Source organism: Hyperolius riggenbachi, chromosome 10 (genome assembly GCF_040937935.1).
Source record: "Hyperolius riggenbachi isolate aHypRig1 chromosome 10, aHypRig1.pri, whole genome shotgun sequence".
NCBI classification, from domain to species: Eukaryota; Metazoa; Chordata; class Amphibia; order Anura; family Hyperoliidae; genus Hyperolius; species Hyperolius riggenbachi.
This window is the reverse complement of record NC_090655.1, coordinates 64,429,061-64,452,467: the sequence shown is the minus strand read 5'-3', so window position 1 is coordinate 64,452,467 and position 23,407 is coordinate 64,429,061. Positions and strand designations below refer to the sequence as shown.

Genomic DNA, 23,407 nt, shown 5'->3' with positions numbered 1-23,407 from the left:
TCTCATAGACCAGTGCTGTCCAACTGGCGGCCCGCGGGCCGCATCCGGCCCGCCAGGCCACCTGCTGCGGCCCGCTCGTCTCCCTGGGATGCAGGCATGGCTTGCGCTATGGGCGCCATGCCTGCTCCCTCTTATTGTGTCCCCGCTGGCCTCTCCGGTGTCCCCGCTGGCCTCTCCTATGTCCCCCTGCTGCCGCTGCCTCTCCTATGTCCCCCCGCTGCCGCTGCCTCACAGATCAGACCTCACAGATCGCGGCGACTGATGTAAGTAGAGGGCGCATGGTACCCGCACGGAGTACGTCACATGCGGAAGTGAATCATTAGTCACTACCGCATGTGACGTTCTGCCGCGCGGGTGTCATGCGCGCGCTCTGCTTGCTTCAGTCGCCGCGATCTGTGAGGTCTGATCTGTGAGGCAGCGGCAGCGGGGGGACATAGGAGAGGCAGCGGCAGCAGGGGGACATAGGAGAGGCAGCGGCATCGTCAGCGGGGACACCGGAGAGGCCAGCGGGGACACCGGAGAGGCCAGCGGGGACACCGGAGAGGCCAGCCCCAGAGGTAACGGGCTCGCTACTGGTGGGGGCACCTGTCACTAGATGGGGGGGCTCCTGTCACTATCTAACTGGGGGGGCACCTGTCACTATCTAACTGGGGGGGCTCCTGTCACTATCTAACTGGGGGGGCTCCTGTCACTAACTAACTGGGGGGGCTCCTGTCACTATCTAACTGGGGGGGCTCCTGTCACTAACTGGGGGGGCTCCTGTCACTATCTAACTGGGGGGGCACCTGTCACTATCTAACTGGGGGGGCACCTGTCACTAACTGGGGGGTCACCTGTCACTATCTAACTGGGGGGGCACCTGTCACTAACTAACTGGGGGGGCTCCTGTCACTATCTAACTGGGGGGGCACCTGTCACTATCTAACTGGGGGGGCTCCTGTCACTATCTAACTGGGGGGGCACCTGTCACTAACTGGGGGGGCTCCTGTCACTATCTAACTGGGGGGGCACCTGTCACTATCTAACTGGGGGGGCACCTGTCACTATCTAACTGGGGGGGCACCTGTCACTATCTAACTGGGGGGGCACCTGTCACTATCTAACTGGGGGGGCACCTGTCACTATCTAAGTGGGGGGCACCTGTCACTAAAGGGGCATTCTGCTTATTTATGTGAAATGCTGTCTATTTATGTGCCTCATGACTGCTGAATTTGTCTTGTTGGGGGCCTCATGATTTGTTGGGGGCATCACGATTGCTAAATTTGTCTTGTTGGGGGCCTCAAGATTGCTGAATGTGTCTTGTTGGGGGCCTCATGATTTTTTGGGGGCCTCATGATTGCTAAATTTGTCTTGTTGGGGGCCTCATGATTTGTTGGGGGCCTCATGATTGCTGAATTTGTCTTGTTGGGGGTCACATGATTGCGAACTGTGAGACTATGGAAAAGCTGAATCGTCATCATGAGACAATAGCATTAAACCTACTTTTTTAGCTTTTTAAAACGGAAAATAAAACTGGGAGGTTCTAAAAAAAAAACCACATTTTTCAGGAGTAGGATGGATGAAATTGTTTATCTTCACAGTTTATTTTCAACTTGGATTTTCCATAATGTTCATGTATGAGTTAAAACGTTTGTATGTAGTTTAAATTGCTGTTGCCACTTTGCGATAAGTGACTTTTGGGTTGCAGTTTGGACACTCGGCCTCCAAAAGGTTCACCACCACTATCCTAATCTAATGTCCCACATTGCTAAGTTCATGTAAATTTGTCTCCACCCGTGGCCACACCCGCATTCTGGTCCATGGCCACACCCATTTTTTGGCGCGGCGCGCTATGCGCGCCGCTCAATGGAACCCTCGTGTTTTCTGGCGCGCTATGCGCGCCACACAACTTCACCATTATTTTAAATTGCATTTTGTGAAAAGTGCTGCCAATCTAATTATCCTTTAATTGCATTTTTTCCGGGGGGGGGGGGGCAGCGGCTCTAGCGAGAACCTTCGGCCCTCCACCATGGGGTCTGAAAAAAAAATGGCCCTCCATGCCCATGAAGTTGGACAGCACTGTCATAGACTATCATTGCAATTTGCAGGAATGGATTTTTGGCAGGAACAGATCTTTTGCAGATACTGATCTTTTGTGTCTGTACAGCATCTGTGTGTGCAGCATCTTGCAAAGATTTCTGTCTGATGGGGAGTTCAGCTCCATAGAAAAGACTGTGTAGAGTATGGCTCTCATACTACATGAAGGGTGGTAAGATTGGTCTGTGATCTTTCATTTTCCAAAGACTATAGTCTGATGTGTGTATGAGCCTTAAGACTGGGGTGACGGTTCATCTTTCAGCAGGACAGTGACCCTAAGCACACAGGCAAGATTTCAAAGACGTGGCTTCAAGGCAACTTTGTGAATGTCCTTGAGTGGCCCAGCCAGAGCCCAGACTTGGATTTAAACATTGCTGGAGAAATCTTAAAATGGCTGTGCACCGATGCTTCCCATCCAACTTAAAGAAAACCCTATAACGAAGAAAACCTCCTCGGGGGGGTACTCACCTCCGGTGTGGGAAGCCTCCGGATCCTATTGAGGCTTCCCCCATCTTCTTCGGTCCCACAGCGGCGGCAAAAATGCTCCCGGAACAGCGGCGATGTAACTATTTACCTCCCCGGCTCCAGCGCAGGCGCAGTATCGGCTCTCCGCACGGAGATAGGCAAAAATAGCCGATCTCCGTCGGGCCGGTCTACTGCGCAGGCGTAAGTCTCCTGTGCCTGCGCAGTAGAGCGGACCCAACGGAGATCGGCTATTTTCACCTATCTCTGTGCGGAGAGCCGCAACAGCGCCCCTGCTGGAGCCAGGAGAGGTAAATAAATCAGCGCTTATCAGGCTTGTCGAGGGAGGATTCCCGGACTCTTCGGGGGAGCCAGCGCTGGACTGCCTGCAGCTACAGAAGTGGGGGAAGCCTCATTGGGACCCTGAGGCTTTCCCCTCTTGGGGTGAGTACCGGTGTGACAGTACTGCGCATGCACGGTTTTACCGCGCATGCGCAGTACTGTCACGCTGGACATCGTGATGACACATAGCGGCTGGCGTGATGACGATGAGTGTCATCGTTCAGGAAGTGTTAGCCCGACACTTGGCTCCAGTGTCGCCGGTCGTGATTCTTGTGGAGGGCCCGGGAGAGGAGCCAAGAGGACGCCGGGGCACCTCCCGACCTACGGTGGGCTGGAGAAAGCCCCAGGTAAGTTACGATTTTGTTTTTAACTACTCCTCGGAGTCCCTTTAACCACTTCCGGATTTCTGGTACGTATATACACGCCCCTTTAAAGTTCACATGCAGATCAGGGGCGTGTATATATGTACCGCTCTGTTTTGATACAGTACGGGCGATCGCGCGCGTGCACGCGCGTGCACGAGGGGCCGTCTCGTCGGCCAGCTATTGAGTAACGGGAACTCTGTTCCCGAAAGTCTATTGTGCCCCCAGTAAAGGATGATCGCTGTGAAAGGCAGCAGCAGCGATCATCCACAAAAATAAAAACAAAAAGTGTTTGTATCGATCGCGGGAGCGATCGAGAACGCGCATGCGCGGGCAAGCGTGGCCACAACTCCGGCAGGCTGCTGGTGGACTGTGTTCCCTAAAGCCAGTGAAGGGCGATCCCAGTAAAGAATGATCACAGCCAAAGGCAATGGCTGTGATCAATTACAAAAATAATAAATAAGTGCATAATTGCGCGCGATCGTGCACGAGCACGATCGTGCACGCGCAGGCACATATGGGCACCCGCCGGGCTCTGATTGGTGGATGGGGAACTATGTTCCCTTCAGCCAATCAGAGTGCCCACATAAGTGAGTGATTGCTGCCAAAGCCAATGGCAGTGAACATTCATAAAAAGTTTGTAAACAAGTTACAAACTATCTTTTGCTGTAACAGTTACTGAGATCACTTGTGAGAGAGATCTCAGATAACTGGGCCTGTGTCACAGTGAGTTTTAGATTTGTATAAAAACCCCTGATAAGCCAATTAACCCCTTCCCTTCCGTGCCACTCCAATTACACCTCCATTAACCCCTTCTCTCCCTTGCCACTCTAGTTACGCCTCTCTATTAATTGGGTTTATATACCCTATATATATACCGTAGAGGTATATACAATATATTTTATATATCTACCTAGCTCTATACTTTATATACACACTTTATAGGTTTATATACCCTGTATATACACCGCAGAGGTATATCTGTTATTTACAACCTATTTGGCTTATTGAAAAAAAAAAAAAAAGTTTTATTTTGCTCCCCTACCTGACTAGCCACTTACGTAGCCCCCAAGCACCTATATTGATAAATATGGCAAAGAGGCTTTACACTGCAGAACAGGCAGCCATCATGCTGCAAGATGACAGCAGCAGCAGCAGCGAAGGCGAAGAAATTGAGGAGTCAGATAGTGACTGGCTGCCTTCAGCGGATACAGACTCTCTTTCAGAGAGCGACTCAGAATCTGAATCTGAGTATGATGATGAGCAACAAACACCCCAGCGTGCCATCAGAGAGGGGAGATATGATAGTGACACCGATTCTGCATCAGAAGGGGAATCAGAAAGGGAATCACCAATACCTACCACCAGCCATGAGAACGTCAGAGGTCAGAGGGCTGCCAGGCCAAGGCAGAGCATGCCAGCGAGGGCAGCACAGCTACCCTATGAGCTCAGTCACCCCCAGTGGTCACCCTCTAATATGGATGTCCCTACTCTCCCTCCCTTTGCAGCCAGGAGTGGAATTCTAGTGGACACTGCCAATATGCAGCCAATAGATGTTTGGGGTCTGTTCATGCCAGAGACCTTCCTTCAATATATTTCGAACAGACAAATATATACGCCCACCAAAGCATTGTGGAAAAACCCACCTCACATTTTGCAGCAAACTGGATACCCACAAGTATCCCTGAACTAAAGGTCTTCTTTGGCTTGACCTTCAACATGGGCCTTTGTCATAAACCAGAGCTACACCACTACTGGTCCAAAGACCCCATTCATTGTATGCCCATCTATTCTGCCACCATGCCTAGACGCCGGTACCAAATGTTGCTTACTTGCATGCACTTCGTCAACAATGACGAGCAACTCCTCTCTGACGACCCAGCCTATGACCGGCTATTCAAATTACGGCCCCTCATCAATCATTTTAATAAAACCTTCCAGGAGATCTATATGCCAACACAACAAATTGCAATAGATGAGTCCCTAGTCCCATTCCATGGAAGACTAGGGATCAAGCTATACATACCCAGCAAGCGGTCACGTTATGGAGTGAAGCTCTACAAGCTGTGTGAGAGCGGGAGTGGATACACCTTTTCATTTAAGATCTATGAGGGAAAGGACAGCTTGATCGAACCCACTGGATGCCCTCCCTACATGGGTACTAGTGAAAGAATAGTCCTTGACTTGCTGAACCCTCTGCTCCATCAAGGGTACCACCTGTACGTGCACAATTTTTACAGTAGCGTCCCTTTATTTAAATATTTATTTTCTGCTCAGACACCAGCCTGTGGAACTGTTAGGGCAAACAGGAAAGGCCTGTCACCGCAGGTCCTGAATAAAAAGTTAGCAAGTGGGGAGACCTACAGCAACCGGAATAATGAGCTGCTAGCCCTAAAATTTAAAGACAAAAGGGATGTCTACATTTTGACCACAATCCACTCCGAGGCTACAACACCAGTCTTATCTCGTAAAGTGACCGTCAACAAACCAGTGGCAATTGTGGACTACAATAGATTCATGGGGGCAGTAGATTTGGCCGACCAGGTGCTTGCTCCATACAGGATTGACAGAAAAAGGAAGGCCTGGTATAAAAAAGTGGCATGGTATTTAATGCAGGTTTCCATCCATAATGCCTTTCTCGTCTACAAGAAAGCAGGCAACGGGGGCACTTTCCTCAGATTTCAGGAGCAGGTGATAACATCACTCATATTCCAGTCTGGACAATCTGCCATGAATCCAGACCTACTCGTTTCTGAAGATGTGATCCGACTTCACGCTAGGCATTTTCCTGCCCCACTTCCTCCTACTACATCAAAGCAGCATCCACAAAAACGATGCAAAGTTTGCCGCAGAAACGGAGCAAGAAGGGACACAAGATACCATTGTCCTCAGTGTCCATCAAAAGCAGCACTGTGCCTTGTTCCCTGCTTTGAACTGTATCATACAGTTTTCCGCTATTAGATTTTTCTTTTTGTTTTTTTCTTAACTTTTCACTCTGCAAGAGCTTTTTCTAAGCAGTGGTTAAAGAAAACCACAGCTGTATTAAAGTAAAAGTTTTAGACATACCTGAGGCTTCCTCTAGCCCCCTCCACATGGATTGCTCCCACGACGCCGTCCTCTGCCTTTTCCCTCTTCTGTACCGGGTCCAGTTAGTTAAGCCAGTCATGGCCAGTCGGCACAGGAGAAGTGGCCCCTCTACATAAGTATCCGGCGGCTGCTGGAGAGATACGCAAAGAGCGCACTTCACTCAGACTGGCCGCGACTGGCTGAACTAATGGGGCCTGGTACAGAAATCAGAGAAGACTAAGGATGGCGGCGTGGGAGCGATCTGTGCGCATAGGGCTGGAGGAAGTCCCAGGTATGTATAAAACCTTTACTTTAATACAGCTCTGGTACACTTTAAAGCTCTTGCTAATGTAATACTATATGTGTGTTCTCACTTGAGCAGTGTGATTTTATAAAAATCATCCATAGCACTACATTAGCAAGATCTTTTCAAATCACTCAGCTTTTCAACCAGCATTTAAAAAAGCCTTGCAGTGTGAACCAACCCTTTGGTTTACTTTTTTTTTACTTATTCACTGGACATTTTTTTTACTGGCCTTTACTTAACCTCCCGGATGTGACACCTGGCATGACTGACTGAAATCTGACCACTCGCATGGCTACCAACCACCTTATGACCAATGGCATGGCTACCAACAACCTTATGACCAATGGCATGGCTACCAACCACCGTCTGCCCACTGGCATGGCTTTACTTAACCTTCCGGATGTGACACCTGGCATGACTGACTGGAATCTGACCACTCGCATGGCTACCAACCACCTTATGACCAATGGCACGGCTACCAACCACCTTATGACCACTGGCATGGCTACCAACTACCTTATGACCACTGGAATGGCTACCAACCACCTTATGACTACTGGCATGGCTACCAACTACCTCCTGACCTCTGACATGGCTGCGGAACACACTCTGACCTCTGGGATGGCTGCCGAACACCCTCTGATCTCTGACCACCTTCTGCCTTCCACATGTCTATAGCTTCTTCAATGGTGAGTACCACTGTGTTTGTTTTTATGTTTAGAGACTGTACTCCCATGTAGTATGAAAGCTTGCCTACGCAATCTGTTAGCCTTCGTACTGGATGTGGTAAAAGTGGCCAATCATTGGCCTTGAAAACTCCAATGGTGCTACTTGTGGTTAACAATGTGCTGTGTGCCCAAGAAGCTATCTGACTATGCACATGATATATCATTTTAACTGTGACAAGCAAAAGAATAGAATTTGGGTTATATTATTGTAGAGGCCTATGTCATATGCATTTTTTTTTTTTGCGCCGAAGTGAAAAAAACTGTAAAAAAAATAGCATTTTCAAAGTTATGGCGCAATTTCAGCAAAACCAAATTGGTCCAAATGTTACACAGTATGTATATCTAAGTAGGCCTGGGTGTCTAGTTTTCAGAATGGTGACATTTGTGGCCAGTATTGAATGTTCTGAGACTCCAGGGGCTTTGCTAAGAATGAATGACTATTACTTTTGGTACAAAAAATGGCCTTGAAAACTCCAATGGTGCTACTTGTGCTTAACAATGTGCTGTGTGCCCAAGAAGCTATCTGATTATGTATATAGGGTATCATTTTAACCGTGTGAAACTAGAGAATATAATTTTGTATATATTATGGCTGAGGCATATGTCATACAAATTCTTTTTAGTCACAAACTGAATCAAAATTAGTAAAGTTGTTATTTTCCTATACTGTGTACCAAAATAAAATACTTGTAAAAAACAAAACAAAAGTGACAGAATTGAAAATAGAATGCAAAAAGTTACCTCAGGGACCCTGCTTTATAAATATGTATGCCATGAGGTGTATTACTGTTAATTTTGCAAATAAGAGCTTGTAATAACTGATAGAGTACAATGAGAAAACAAAAAACACAAAATGGAAAAAATGCACCTTTATTTCAAAATAATATATTGTCACCCTACATTGTACTAGGAACATAATTTAAATGTTGGGATAGCCAGGACAAATTAGCAAATAAAATGTGTGAGTTTTACCTATGGTAACATTGTTTATTTTAAAACTATAGCGGATGGAAATTAAGAAATACTGTATTTTTTCATTTTTTTCTCTTTTTCCCTTTAAAATGCATACAAAATAAAGTAATTACTGAAAACAAATACCACCACCAAAAAGCCCAATTGGTGGCAAAAAAAACAAGATATAGATCATTTAGTTGTGATTAGTAGTGATAAAATTATTGTGGAATGAATGGGAGGAGTGCTGACAGGTGACAAATGCTCTGGTTTTTAAGGGAAAAAACCTGTGGTAGGGAAGTGGTTAAATAGGCACGTGTATTTGGCAGGACTTTCTACACAGCAGTATCACTATTACAGCTGTACAGTGATCCCTGAAAAAGCATCGCAACTTGTCATGGGGTTAGTAAGTAACTGCATACTGACCAACAGAGTAAGGCCCCATTCACACTTACAAAACGTGATCGATTCTTGCCAGCATTTTGCAGGAGTGATTTTTCTGCAATTTCACATGGAAAAATCACTGGACACTGCGGCGATTGTGGCGCGATCGCGTTTAGCGCTTCTATAGGACTGAAACGCGATCGCCAGGAAATCGCCTGAAAATGGTGCAGGCGACGCGTTTCGCGTTTTTGGGTGATTTGCTGCGACTAGCGCAAATCACCCAAGTAAGAACAGGCCCATAGAGTTTCATTACACTAGTGCTTTTAAAAAGCGCTAGCGTTTGAGTGTTATGCCGAAATTGCGGCAAAACGCTCTAGTGTGAATGGGCCCTCACTGCATACTGACCAACAGGAAACTCTGTCAGCAATATCACTGTTATTTCTCGGGATATGTGGAAATGTTCAATAACGATGGGTATCTATCTATTATCTGTAATTCATCTGCATTTAAAAAAAAAAGAAAAAAAATACTACAAGGTCTTTTTCAAAAACATTTTCCCTCCTGTTCCCATTATTCTTCTCAGTTCCAGAGGGGTGCCAAGTCTGTTTCCAAAAAGGACGCAGCACTCATGCTGTTGCAGCTTTGCATCTGTATTGCTCTAGCCAGGCCATGCACTGCTATGGGGATTCGGATACATTCTACGGAAATCTGCAGCATGCATTATTTTTTTCCTGCTTGTGCTTCGGATGCAGCTTATTGATTGGTTTCTGCATTTGAAATAGTGTATGGAAACCGGCCCGATTCTGGTCTTATTGTAATGGGCCCTTTGCGTCCCTTGCAACTTTGGCAATAATAGCTATTAACCTCTAAAGTCGATACCATTGACTTCAATGGCATTTGTGATAATGTTTCAGCAAAAATTCGCAGTACCAGCCGGAGTTCGAGGAAATTCTTGCACGACTGCCGGAGACATTCTTGCTCATCCCTAGTTAGCATATCTCCCAATTTTTTGAGATCAGAAAAAGGTACACTCAAGCTACACCCCTGCCACACCTCTAACCACACATACTATAAAGATTTCATAAGAAACATATGTTGTTTTATAATTCTAAACACATTGGTCCTCTCTATTCTAGTTCATTTTCTTTCATATTAACATTTGAAAATAAGAAATGTGTCAATTTAAAGGATAGGAATGAAGTTTAGAGTCAATTAAACATTTTTTCTGATAAGGAATTAGTGTTGGGCGAACAGTGTTCGCCACTGTTCGGGTTCTGCAGAACATCACCCTGTTCGGGTGATGTTCGAGTTCGGCCGAACACCTGACGGTGCTCGGCCAAACCGTTCGGCCATATGGCCGAACTAAGAGCGCATGGCCGAACGTTCCCCGAACGTTCGGCTAGCGCTGTGATTGGCCGAACGGGTCACGTGGTTCGGACCCGAACGCGCTCTGATTGGCCGAACGGTCACGTGGTTCGGGTAAATAAATACCCGAACCACGTCATATCTCCGCCATTTGTCTGTGGGTTTAGCTTTGGGTAGGCAGGCAGGGTAGTTCGCGCTCCAGCCACGCTAGCCAGGGTCCCCCCTGTCATTGTGTCACTGCTGGGAACAGTAGTACACCGCTTGCTCAGCCACACTATATAGCATTCTGTTTACTGCCACTCTGTGTACCTCGCTCAGCCACACTATATAGCATTCTGTTTACTGCCACTCTGTGTCTGCTGGGAATAGTAGTACACCGCTTGCTCAGCCACACTATATAGCATTCTGTTTACTGCCACTCTGTGTACCTCGCTCAGCCACACTATATAGCATTCTGTTTACTGCCACTCTGTGTACCTCGCTCAGCCACACTATATAGCATTCTGTTTACTGCCACTCTGTGTCTGCTGGGAATAGTAGTACACCGCTTGCTCAGCCACACTATATAGCATTCTGTTTACTGCCACTCTGTGTACCTCGCTCAGCCACACTATATAGCATTCTGTTTACTGCCACTCTGTGTCTGCTGGGAATAGTGGTACACCGCTCGCTCAGCCACACTATATAGCATTCTGTTCACTGTTCTGTGTCTGCTTGGAATAGTGGTACACCGCTCGCTCAGCCACACTATATAGCATTCTGTTTACTGTTCTGTGTCTGCTGGGAATAGTGGTACACCGCTCGCTCAGCCACACTATATAGCATTCTGTTTACTGTTCTGTGTCTGCTGGGAATAGTGGTACACCGCTCGCTCATCCACACTATATAGCATTCTGTTCACTGTTCTGTGTCTGCTGGGAATAGTGGTACACCGCCCGCTCAGCCACACTATATAGCATTCTGTTCACTGTTCTGTGTCTGCTGGGAATAGTGGTACACCGCTCGCTCAGCCACACTATATAGCATTCTGTTCACTGTTCTGTGTCTGCTGGGAACAGTAGTACACCGCTCGCTCAGCCAGAGTATATAGCATTGTGTTTACTGCCACTCTGTGTACACCGCTCAGCCAGACTATATACCATTGTTTACTGACACTCTGTGTACACCGCTCAGCCAGACTATATACCATTGTTTACTGACACTCTGTGTACACCGCTCAGCCAGACTATATACCATTGTTTACTGCCACTCTGATTCTGCTGGGAACAGTAGTACACCGCTCGCTCAGCCAGACTATATAGCATTGTGTTTACTGCCACTCTGTGTACACCGCTCAGCCAGACTATATACCATTGTTTACTGACACTCTGTGTACACCGCTCAGCCAGACTATATACCATTGTTTACTGAAACTCTGTGTACACCGCTCAGCCAGACTATATACCATTGTTTACTGCCACTCTGATTCTGCTGGGAACAGTAGTACACCGCTCGCTCAGCCAGACTATATACCATTGTTTACTGACACTATATAGCAGACTATATAGCATTGTGTGTACACCGCTCAGCCAGACTATATACCATTGTTTACTGACACTCTGTGTACACCGCTCAGCCAGACTATATACCATTGTTTACTGCCACTCTGATTCTGCTGGGAACAGTAGTACACCGCTCGCTCAGCCAGACTATATACCATTGTTTACTGACACTCTGTGTACACCGCTCAGCCAGACTATATACCATTGTTTACTGCCACTCTGATTCTGCTGGGAACAGTAGTACACCGCTCGCTCAGCCAGACTATATACCATTGTTTACTGACACTCTGTGTACACCGCTCAGCCAGACTATATACCATTGTTTACTGCCACTCTGATTCTGCTGGGAACAGTAGTACACCGCTCGCTCAGCCAGACTATATACCATTGTTTACTGACACTATATAGCAGACTATATAGCATTGTGTGTACACCGCTCAGCCAGACTATATACCATTGTTTACTGACACTCTGTGTACACCGCTCAGCCAGACTATATACCATTGTTTACTGCCACTCTGATTCTGCTGGGAACAGTAGTACACCGCTCGCTCAGCCAGACTATATACCATTGTTTACTGACACTCTGTGTACACCGCTCAGCCAGACTATATACCATTGTTTACTGCCACTCTGATTCTGCTGGGAACAGTAGTACACCGCTCGCTCAGCCAGACTATATAGCATTGTGTTTACTGCCACTCTGTGTACACCGCTCAGCCACACTATATAGCATTGCGTACTCTGCCAGTCAGTGTGTATATTGCTGGGATCAGTAATACTCCACTCACCGTCAACCACTATATGAGCTCAACATGAGTTCCCCAGAGACCTCCGCTGTGAGCAGCACTCCCAACAACAGCAACAGCCAACGCCCCACGCAAGCTATAACATCCACCCCAGCAGCCAGTGGTCAGCAGCAGCCCTCCCCGGAGGAGAACGTTGTGTCCATCAGTCCGTCGCCAGAGCGATTAATGAGGGCTGCCATTGAGGAGATGATGGGGCCTGATGTGGAGGAGGAGGTCTGGCTCAGGCCAGCATCCCAAGTTAATGTTGAGGACGATGAGGGGTCTGTGTCTGGGGATGTTGGGGTGGCAGAGGTGGTGGGTGGGTCAGACTCAGGAGAAGAGTTGTATGATGAGGATGATGATCGGGACCATCTGTATGTGCCTCAGAGTCCGACCCCGGAAAACATGTTGTATCGTGTGTTTAGGTACTAAAATCTGCGTTCCCTCCCAGTAGTGTTGGGCGAACAGTGTTTGCCACTGTTCGGGTTCTGCAGAACATCACCCTGTTCGGGGTGACTATATAGCAGACTATATAGCATTGTGTTTAATGCCACTCTGTGTACACGGCTCAGCCACACTATATAGCATTGTGTTTACTTCCACTCTGTGTCTGCTGGGAACAGTAGTACACCGCTCACCCGCCACTGTATAGCATTGTGCTCTGTGTCACTGCTGACAATAGTGGTACACCGCTCACCCACCACTGTATAGCATTTCTGTACTGCCACTGTACTGCTGCCAGTCAGCGTGTACTTTAAGGATAAGTGAAATGAGGAAGAAATCCGGTGAAAGAGGGAGGGGCAAGGGAAGAGGTGTTTCCCCTGACGGTTCACGTACAGGCCACAGGGGAGCACCCAAGAAAACCCACTCAATACTGCCCATGTTGTCCAGGACAACAACCCTCACAGATCCAAAAGAACAGGACCAGATAATTACTTGGATGACCTCTCAAGCGTCCAGCAGTGGGTTAAGCAGCACCAGCACATCACGCACGAGGTCCGAGTCCTCAGCCAGTTAAAGTCTGGGCTTTCTTTGAAGACTGCACTGAGGATGTTACCATGGCGATTTGCAAGGTGTGCAAGACCCGCCTGAGCAGGGGGAAAAGTATTAACAACCTCTCCACCACCAGCATGAGCCGCCACATTCTATCCAAACATCCCACTCTGTGGGCAAACGCGGCAGGACAGGGTACCACCAGCAACACTGCCTCCCTTGGGTTCACCAGACTCACCACCAGACCCGCCTCAGCAGCAGCAGTAGCCCAGCCATTGCGTGGTTCACAACATTCACAAACATCAGACGATGCTGACACTGTCACTTTCCGGACTAGTGCTCTTGAGGTCTCCCAGTGTTCATCAAACACAACAACCAACAGCCCTTCGGTGTGCAGCGCTACGGTTGAGTTGTCTGTCTCTGAGATGTTTGAGCACAAGAGGAAATTGCCAGCAAATGACCCCCGGGCCGTGGCAGTAACAGCCAGCCAGCATAGCCAAGCTTCTGGCCTGCGAAATGCTGCCATATCGAGTGGTGGAGACAAACAGCTTCAAGGGCATGATGTCAGTGGCCATCCCACGTTACGTTGTTCCCAGCCGCTACCACTTTGCGCGCTCTGCAGTGCCTGAGTTGCATGAGCACGTGGTCAGCTAAATAACCCGAAGCTTGAAGAATGCCGTTGCCTGCAAGGTTCACCTCACCACTGACACCTGGACGAGTGCGTTCGGCCAGGGTCGATACATCTCCCTTACCGCGCACTGGGTGAACCTTGTGGAGCCTGGCAGCGATTCCTCACCTGCTACGGCGCGGGTGTTGCCCACGCCGCAAACAGCTGGATAACAACAGCAGCACCTACCTCTCTGACTCCTTCTCCTCCAACGCATCTCAAAGCTGTACCTCATCCGGAAATGCTAACCCAGCACCAGCAGCAGTAGGATCGTGGAAGCAGTGCAGCACAGCTGTTGGCATGCGTCAGCAAGCGTTGCTGAAGCTGATCTGCCTTGGGGATAAGCAGCACACAGGGGAGGAAATTTGGAGGGGAATAAAGGAACAGACGGATTTGTGGCTGGCACCGCTGGACCTGAAACCGGGCATGAAGCTAGACACCTGGCACGAACTGGCAATGTACGCAATAGAGGTGCTGGCTTGCCCGGCAGCCAGCGTTATGTCGGAACGCTGTTTCAGTGCTGCCGGAGGCATCATCACAGATCGGCGTATCCGCCTCTCCACAGAAAATGCAGACCGTCTGACTCAAATTAAAATGAATCAATCCTGGATTGGAAACGACTACGCAACACTCCTGGACCCCAACCAAGTAACATGACCGATGAACATCTGGGATGGTTTAGCGTTTCCGGTCCCTGTTTATTGAACCTCTCATCTGTATTACATTTATGACTGCATGGCGGCAAAAAGCATTGCTGCTATATCCGCACGCTTTTTGTCCTCATGCAAGGCCTGGGTTGTTGTGTCTCACAAAGCGTGGCCTTCTCCTCCTGCGCCTCCTCCTGTTCCATCACGTGTGCTGCTGCTGCTGCTGCTGCTGCTGCTGCTGCTGGGTTACCGTTGCCGGTCCCTGTTTATGGAACCTCTTATCTTTATTACATTTATGACTACATGGCGGTACAAAGCATGCTATCCGCACGCTTTTTGTCCTCATGCAAGGCCTGGGTTGTTGTGTCTCACAAAGCGTGGCCTTCTCCTCCTGCGCCTCCTCCTGTTCCATCACGTGTGCTGCTGCTGCTGCTGCTGGGTTACCGTTGCCGCGTGGTCCCTGTTTATGGAACCTCTTATCTTTATTACATTTATGACTACATGGCGGTACAAAGCATGCTATCCGCACGCTTTTTGTCCTCATGCAAGGCCTGGGTTGTTGTGTCTCACAAAGCGTGGCCTTCTCCTCCTGCGCCTCCTCCTGTTCCATCACGTGTGCTGCTGCTGCTGCTGCTGCTGCTGGGTTACCGTTGCCGCGTGGTCCCTGTTTATTGAACCTCTTATCTTTATTACATTTATGACTACATGGCGGTACAAAGCATGCTATCCGCACGCTTTTTGTCCTCATGCAAGGCCTGGGTTGTTGTGTCTCACAAAGCGTGGCCTTCTCCTCCTGCGCCTCCTCCTGTTCCATCACGTGTGCTGCTGCTGCTGCTGCTGCTGGGTTAGCGTTGCCGCGTGGTCCCTGTTTATTGAACCTCTTATCTTTATTACATTTATGACTACATGGCGGTACAAAGCATGCTATCCGCACGCTTTTTGTCCTCATGCAAGGCCTGGGTTGTTGTGTCTCACAAAGCGTGGCCTTCTCCTCCTGCGCCTCCTCCTGTTCCATCACGTGTGCTGCTGCTGGGTTAGCGTTGCCGCGTGGTCCCTGTTTATTGAACCACTTATCTTTATTACATTTATGACTGCATGGTGGTACAAAGCATGCTATCCGCACGCTTCTTGTCCTCATGCAAGGCCTGGGTTGTTGTGTCTCAAAGCGTGGCCTTCTCCTCCTGCGCCACCCTCCTCCTGTTCCATCACGTGTGCTGCTGCTGGGTTAGCATTACCGGTCCCTTTTCCTGGAACCTCTTATATGTATTACATTTATGACTGCATGCCGACAAAAAGCATGTTACCTGTGCAAAGAAAACAGACATTTCCCGCATTTAAAAGACAGTTTTCCCTTTGAAACTTTAAAATCGATTTTCTCAAAAACTATAAGCTCTTTTTGCTAAAAATTTTTTTCCTCTTGTACCCACTCCCAAGGTGCACATACCCTGTAAATTTGGGGTATGTAGCATGTAAGGAGGCTTTACAAACCACAAAAGTTCGGGTCCCCATTGACTTCCATTATGTTCGGAGTTCGGGTCGAACACCCGAACATCGCGGCCATGTTCGGCCTGTTCGGCCCGAACCCGAACATCTAGATGTTCGCCCAACACTATAAGGAATCCTACAAAGTTTTGCAGTCAAAGGCCTCAATTCACTAAGATCATGCTGGAGATAATAAGGCAAGAGAAAACGTATCTCCACACAGTAAGGGCTGGTGCACACCGAGCGGCTTTTTGGGCGTTTTCAGATCCGCTTGCGGCTGCTGATCTGCTTGGTCAATGTATCTCAATGGGGTGGTGCACACCAGAGCGGCAGGCGTTTTGCAGAAACGAAAAATGCCTGGGTGAGGCATTTTTTGGATTTCGGATGCGTTTCTGCCTCAATGTTAAGTATAGGAAAAACGCAAACCGCTCTGAAAAACGCCTGTTCAGAGCGGTTTTGCAGGCGTTTTTGTTACAGAAGCTGTTCAGTAACAGCTTTACTGTAACAATATATGAAATCTACTATACTGAAAACCGCAGCAGCAATCCGCAAAACGCTAGCAAAACGCCTCATAAAAATAAAAAAAAGCGTTTAAAAATCTGCTAGCATTTTGCGGATCTGCTAGCGGGTTTTGGTGTGCACCAGCCCTAAGAGAGTTATCTTATCTCTTCATTCCTTACGTTACCTCTTCTGTAGTTAATTTACCTCCTCTGTAGTTAAGTTACCTCCTCTGTAGTTAAGTTACCTCCTCTGTAGTTATTTTCACACGCAGTTAATGAACAGCCTGTCTTTCACTCTGGAGTTATTTTAAGGATTAAAGAGTTAACTCAAAGACAGAAGAGTTAACTTTAGGTTTGCCTGAGGTAAAATGTTTCCTGAATACTACATGCCTTATCACCATGGTAACAACTCCAGAAGAGTTATTAAAGACAGGAGTTAAGCTTAGTGAATTGAGGCCAATGACTTGTATACAGTCACTATTCCGTTTTCTGCACACCATGGGCTTCATTCACTAAACAGTGATAATTCATATCACGGCTGCGCTAGCGTTTTGCACGCATCTCAAATTTCCGCACGCAATCACGAATTTCTGCATACATTTGTGTGTGAAAATCCACGATTGCATGCGAAACTGCTGGCACGCCCATGATATGAGTTATCACGGTTAAGTGAATTAAGCCCTGTGTGTGTCTGCATGTGTGGAAACATGAACGTTTTATCACAGAAGCTTATGTAATTGATAGAGAAAATGCATTCAGTGCTTCACTGCTGTCAGTTTTTATCTGCATGGGGAAAACACATTCAAGCATGCACTAGCCAATCGAATTACACTGGTTCTTAGGTTACATGTGCAGAAAGTGAGAGGGGGCGGGGGTGTAGAGGGGCCCCATCCAAAGTTTTGCAGTGGGGCCCAGTGATTTCTAGTTACGCCCCTGGTAGCCATTTCGCCTTCACACCGCAGCAGCCATCACTGTCCCTCATTTATTCTATTATATCTCTAGTGCAGAAGCTTCCTCTTCCCCAAGTCCATAGCCGCCGGCCACAATGCAAACGTGCACAGAGCAGACTACCGTGGTCAGACGCTCATCTGATCTTCCTGCATTGCAGCGTTTGCAAGCTTGCAAATGGTGCACCAGTTTAGCCTGCTGATTTGGTGGTCAAAGAGTTCACTTCATGACTGACGTCAGGAAGTGAAAAAACGGAATTGCTCTGTAAAAGCGCTTACAAAAGCGCTTTGCACAAAATCGTACTAAGCAGTAGAGCGCCGGGAGGGGGGGGGGAAAAACGCTAAAAAAAATTGCAAACTTAGGGGCTGCAGCAGTTTGTAGATTTCTGAGGCGTTTCTGCCTCAATGTTAAAGTATAGGTAAGTGGAAAACTGCTCTGGAAAACACTATATCAGAGCGGTTTTGCAGACGTTTTTGTTACAGAAGCTGTTCAGTAACAGCTTTACTATAACAAAATTTGCAATCCGCTACACAAAAATGTTCCAAAAAACGCTAGGCATTTTTAGAAAACCTCCTGAGGGCCCATTCACACTTGCTGATCGCAAAACGCTAGCGATTTTGATTGCAATTTGCGTTTGCGCTTCTATAGCACTAAAACGCAATCGCCGGGAAATCGCCTGAAAATGGAGCAGGCTACGCGTTTGCGTTTAGCGTTTTGGGTGATTACTGCAAATCGCCCAAATGAGAACGTGCCCATAGACTTTTACTACCCTAGCGCCTTGAAAAGCGCTAGCGTTTGAGCGTTTTGCCAAAATCGCCGGCAAAACACTCAAGTGTGAATGGGCCCTACACATGCCTAGAATCACTGAAATCTGCTTCAAAAACCTCTAGCATTTTGCTGATCTGCTAGAGGTTTTGGTGTGCACTGGGTCTCAGGGAGGACAGTATAACAGGTGTGAAGCTATGACACAGGCAAAGTTTATGATGCAGCCTGGATGCAGAAGTGTGTAACAAGGATCAGCTGTTTCACACAGTGGAATGTTCCTGGCATTTTCCTGCCAATAACAAATGCTTACCTGACAGCTGATAAATCAACCCTAAACATGCAGAGGAGAAACATGTATACCAGCTAATGATAAATAAGATAGCAGCTTTGTGATTTAAGGCCTCCTTTCCACAGACTGTTGATAGGCAGTGAAATGCCTCTCAAACTCTCAAAAATGCTCACTGCTGCCTGGTAACTGCCCACTGCTGCCTGGTAACTGCCCACTGCTGCCTGGTAACTGCTTGCTGAGCACACAGCTCAACAGTCCGTGGAAAAGAGGCCTTACCTGCTACTTGTAAGGCCTCGTTCACATCATGACGCTATTCCGTGCACATTTGGAATTGCGTATGATGTGCAACACGCAAGAATGCTGGAAGGGCGTAGACAGCCCTTCTGCTGTTCACATCATAGGCACTGCGCAGCAGTACCATGCGATACGATGCACATGCGTACTGCTGCATGCATACCTTCCGCAAGCGCAACGCTGACCCATTCACTGTAATGAATGGAATCAGCAGCGCAGCAGCACAGATGGCGTGCGATCGTACAAGTTGCGTTCCAATCGCACGGCCTTCTGCACGTCATGATGTGAACGAGGCCTAAGGCCTGGGACCCACTGGCAGCGTTTTTTTATCGCCTGCCTGTCGCCAGAAATCAGCAAAGCACTGCAACAGTAGAACTGTTGCGATCGTGAAGTGATCACAGATCACTGCATGCAGCATTTTGGGAGCGATCGCATCCAAGGCTGCCGAGCCAAATTGCGATAGCTCCGGGAAACGTGAGCGTTCTGTGATTTCCCAGAAAGCTCTAGTAGTGGGGTCCCGGTCCTAAATATGGTTAGTCCATGTAAATACTTAGCATATGTAACACCTTTTTATTTGTCTATATTTACTAGCTGACATGCTGTGTTGGAATAAATGCAGAACATGTTGATTTACAGTCAGAGATGGATAATCCACTAGGCAAACCTAGGCAGCTGCCTAGGGCCAGGAGAGACTCTTGGGGCCTGGTGGATGCTAGTCCCCACCAAATCTTACAAAAAAAAAATAAAAAAAAAATACAGGTGACCATAAGCAGTAGGCAACAATTGCTATCTTGCCTAGGGCCCCATTTCATCTTAACCCCCTTGGCGTTATCATTCTTTCCGGATTTTAGGATCTAAAAGCGGCGCAACTTTTTTGCACCCTTTCAGACCCTAAACCATGGGAAAAAAATCATGCTGCCAGGGAGATCTGCAGCAGTTCCAGCAATCACTCACCTCCCTGGCTCCATCGCTGCAGTTATGCCTCCATCCTCTGGGTGGCTCTGCAACTCTAAAGTGAAATTTCCAGCTGTCGTCATGATGATAGCCGGCGATCTCACTAGGAGGAAGCAGAGCCCCGGAGGAGAGGAAGAAGAATGGTGGCCAAGATCCCACGGGAGGTATGTAGAAAAGCTCGCTGAACGCTACACTCTGCACATAGCCTCCGGCGGCTACTCCGGGCAGAGGTCGGGATTACCGCTCTTAGCTGCGTTTTTACACTCCGACCCTAGCTCGGGATTACCGCCAAGGAGGTTACTCCTTTTCTGTTTACACCAGAGATGGGCTTTCGAGTAGAAGCTTGATTAACCACTTGAGGACCACAGTCTTTTTACCCCTTAAGGACCAGAGCCTTTTTCTCCATTCAGAGCACTGCAGCTTTCACGGTTTATTGTTCGCTCATACAACCTACCACCCAAATGAATTTTACCTCCTTTTCTTGTCACTAATACAGATTTCTTTTGGTGCTATTTGATTGCTGCTGCGAGTTTTAGTTTTTATAATATTCATCAAAAAAGACATGCATTTTGTCAAAAAAAGGATTTTTTTTTTTACTTTCTGTGCTGACATTTTTTAAATAAAGTAAAATTTCTGTACACATTTTTGTCCAAATTTATTGTGCTGTCTTTGATTAAAAAAAAAATCCATTCAGTGTATATTTATTGGTTTGGGTAAAAGTTAGGCCTAGCGCACACCAAAACCGCTAGCAGATCCACAAAACGCTAGCGGTTTTGGGTGCGGATGACAGAGTTTAGTCCCAGTGCACACAGGGCGGATCTTGATGCGATCCGCCGGGTGTTCACCGGCCGCATCAGCATCCGCATGGCTAATGTATCTCTATGGGCTGGTGCACACCGGCGGTTTGAGGTTTTTAGCAAACGCAAACGTACAGCAAGAGGCATCCGCCGGGTGTTCACCGGCCGCATCAGCATCCGCATGGCTAATGTATCTCTATGGGCTGGTGCACACCGGCGGTTTGGGGTTTTTAGCAAACACAAACGTGCAACTTGTGACAAAAAATAAAATCTTCTATGAACTCACCATACTCCTAACGGAATACCTTGGGGTGTCTTCTTTCTAAAATGGGGTCATTTGTGGGGTTCCTATACTGCCCTGGCATTTTAGGGGCCCTAAACCGTGAGGAGTAGTCTTAAAACCAAATGTCGCAAAATGACCTTTGAAATCCTAAAGGTGCTCATTGGACTTTGGGCCCCTTAGCACAGTTAGGCTGCAAAAAAAGTGTCACACGTGGTATCGCCGTACTCAGAAGAAGTAGTATAATGTGTTTTGGGGTGTATTTTTACACATACCCATGCTGGGGGGGAGAAATACCTCTGTAAATGACAATCTTTTTTTTTTTTTATTATTTTTTTTTTTTTACACACAATTGTCCATTTACAGAGAGATTTCTCCCACCCAGCATGGGTATGTGTAAAAATACATCCCAAAACACATTATACTACTTCTTTTGAGTACGGCGATACCACATGTGTGACACTTTTTTGCAACCTAGGTGCGCTAAGGGGCCTAACGTCCTATTCACAGGTCATTTTGAGGCATTTGGATTCTAGACTACTCCTCACGGTTTAGGGCCCCTACAATGCCAGGGCAGTATAGGAACCTCACAAGTGACCCCATTTTAGAAAGAAGACACCCCAAGGTATTCTGTTAGGAGTATGGTGAGTTCATAGAAGAATTTTTTTTTTTGCCACAAGTTAGCGGAAATTGACACTTTGTGGAAAAAAAAACAATACAAATCAATTTCCGCTAACTTGTGACAAAAAATAAAATCTTCTATGAACTCATCATACACCTAACAGAATACCTTGGGGTGTCTTCTTTCTAAAATGGGGTCACTTGTGGGGTTCCTATACTGCCCTGGCATTTTATGGGCCCAAAACCGTGAGTAGTCTGGAAACCAAATGTCTCAAAATGACTGTTCAGGGATATAAGCATCTGCAAATTTTGATGACAGGTGTTCTATGAGGGGGCGAGTTTTGTGGAACCGGTCATAAGCAGGGTGGCCTTTTAGATGACAGGTGGTATTGGGCCTGATATGATGGATAGGAGTGCTGGGGGGGGGGGGGGGTGACAGGAGGCGATTGATGGGTGTCTCAGGGGGTGGTTAGAGGGGAAAATAGATGCAATCAATGCACTGGGGAGGTGATCGTAAGGGGGTCTGAGGGGGATCTGAGGGTTTGGCCGAGTGATCAAGAGCCCACACGGGGGAAAATTAGGGCCTGATCTGATGGGTAGGTGTGCTAGGGGGTGACAGGAGGTGATTGATGGGTGTCTCAAGGTGTGATTAGAGGGGGGAATAGATGCAAGCAATGCACTGGCGAGGTGATCAGGGCTGGGGTCTGAGGGCATTCTGAGGGTGTGGGCGGGTGATTGGGTGCCCTAGGGGCAGATAGGGGTCTAATCTGATGGGTAGCAGTGACAGGTGGTGATTGATGGATGATTGATGGGTAATTAGTGGGTGTTTAGGGTAGAGAACAGATGTAAACAATGCACTTGGGAGGTGATCTGACGGCAGGTTTGCGGGCGATCTGATGGTGTGGGTGGGTGATCAGATTGCCCACAGGGGGCAGGTTAGGGGCTGACTGATGGGTGGCAGTGACAGGTGGTGATTGACAGGTGATCAGGGAGGATAGATGCATACAGTACACAGGGGGGGGGGGGGGGGGTCTGGGGAGAATCTGAGTGGCGGGGGGGCGATCAGGAGTCCCCAGGGTGCAGTTAGGGACCTAATTTAAAAAAATAGCGTTAACAGATAGTGACAGGCAGTGATTGATGGGTGATTGGGTGCAAACAGTGGTCTGGGAGGTGGGCAGGGGGAGGATCTGAGGGGTGCTGTGGGCAATCAGGGGGGGGGGGGGGATCAGTGTGCTTGGGTGCAGACTAGGGTGGCTGCAGCCTGCCCTGGTGGTCCCTCGGACACTGGGACCACCAGGGCAGGAGGCAGCCTGTATAATACACTTTGTATACATTACAAAGTGTATTATACACTTTGTAGCGGCGATCGTGGGGTTAACAACCCGCCGGCGCTTCCGAACGGCCGGCGGGTTGTCAGCGCGGGTGGGCGGAGCCAGTTTCGGGGGAAGCGTGCGTCATCAATGACACGATTGCTCCCCCGGCATGCCGAAAGAACGCAAGAGTGCGATAGTGTGTCCCGCATTCCACGACTCACTACCACACTTCCTCTTTCCAGCTCCTATACCTATGGGACATAGGTCGCGTGCGAGTGGAGTGATACGCATAGGAGCCGACGGACTTCTGGGTAAGGAAAGCCTCGTCTCCCATGCTCACACCTGACTCAAGCTTCATTACAATTTCGAATTCCAGTGGCTTTCTACTCGAAAGCCCATCTCTGGTTTACACTGTATCACAGCATTTAGTCACCATGTAGCGCTTCCCTGTGACACAGACCACCCCTCAACATAATCATCACAAT

The 23,407-nt window shown here is 47.9% G+C and overlaps 1 protein-coding gene across 2 annotated transcripts in view; it reads right to left on the bottom strand.

The window, feature by feature from the left end:
* The window catches only part of TCF7L2 (transcription factor 7 like 2), a 774,578-nt gene that overhangs the window by 149,097 nt on the left and 602,074 nt on the right, over positions 1–23,407 (bottom strand). The gene's annotated exons all lie outside the window — the stretch shown is intronic.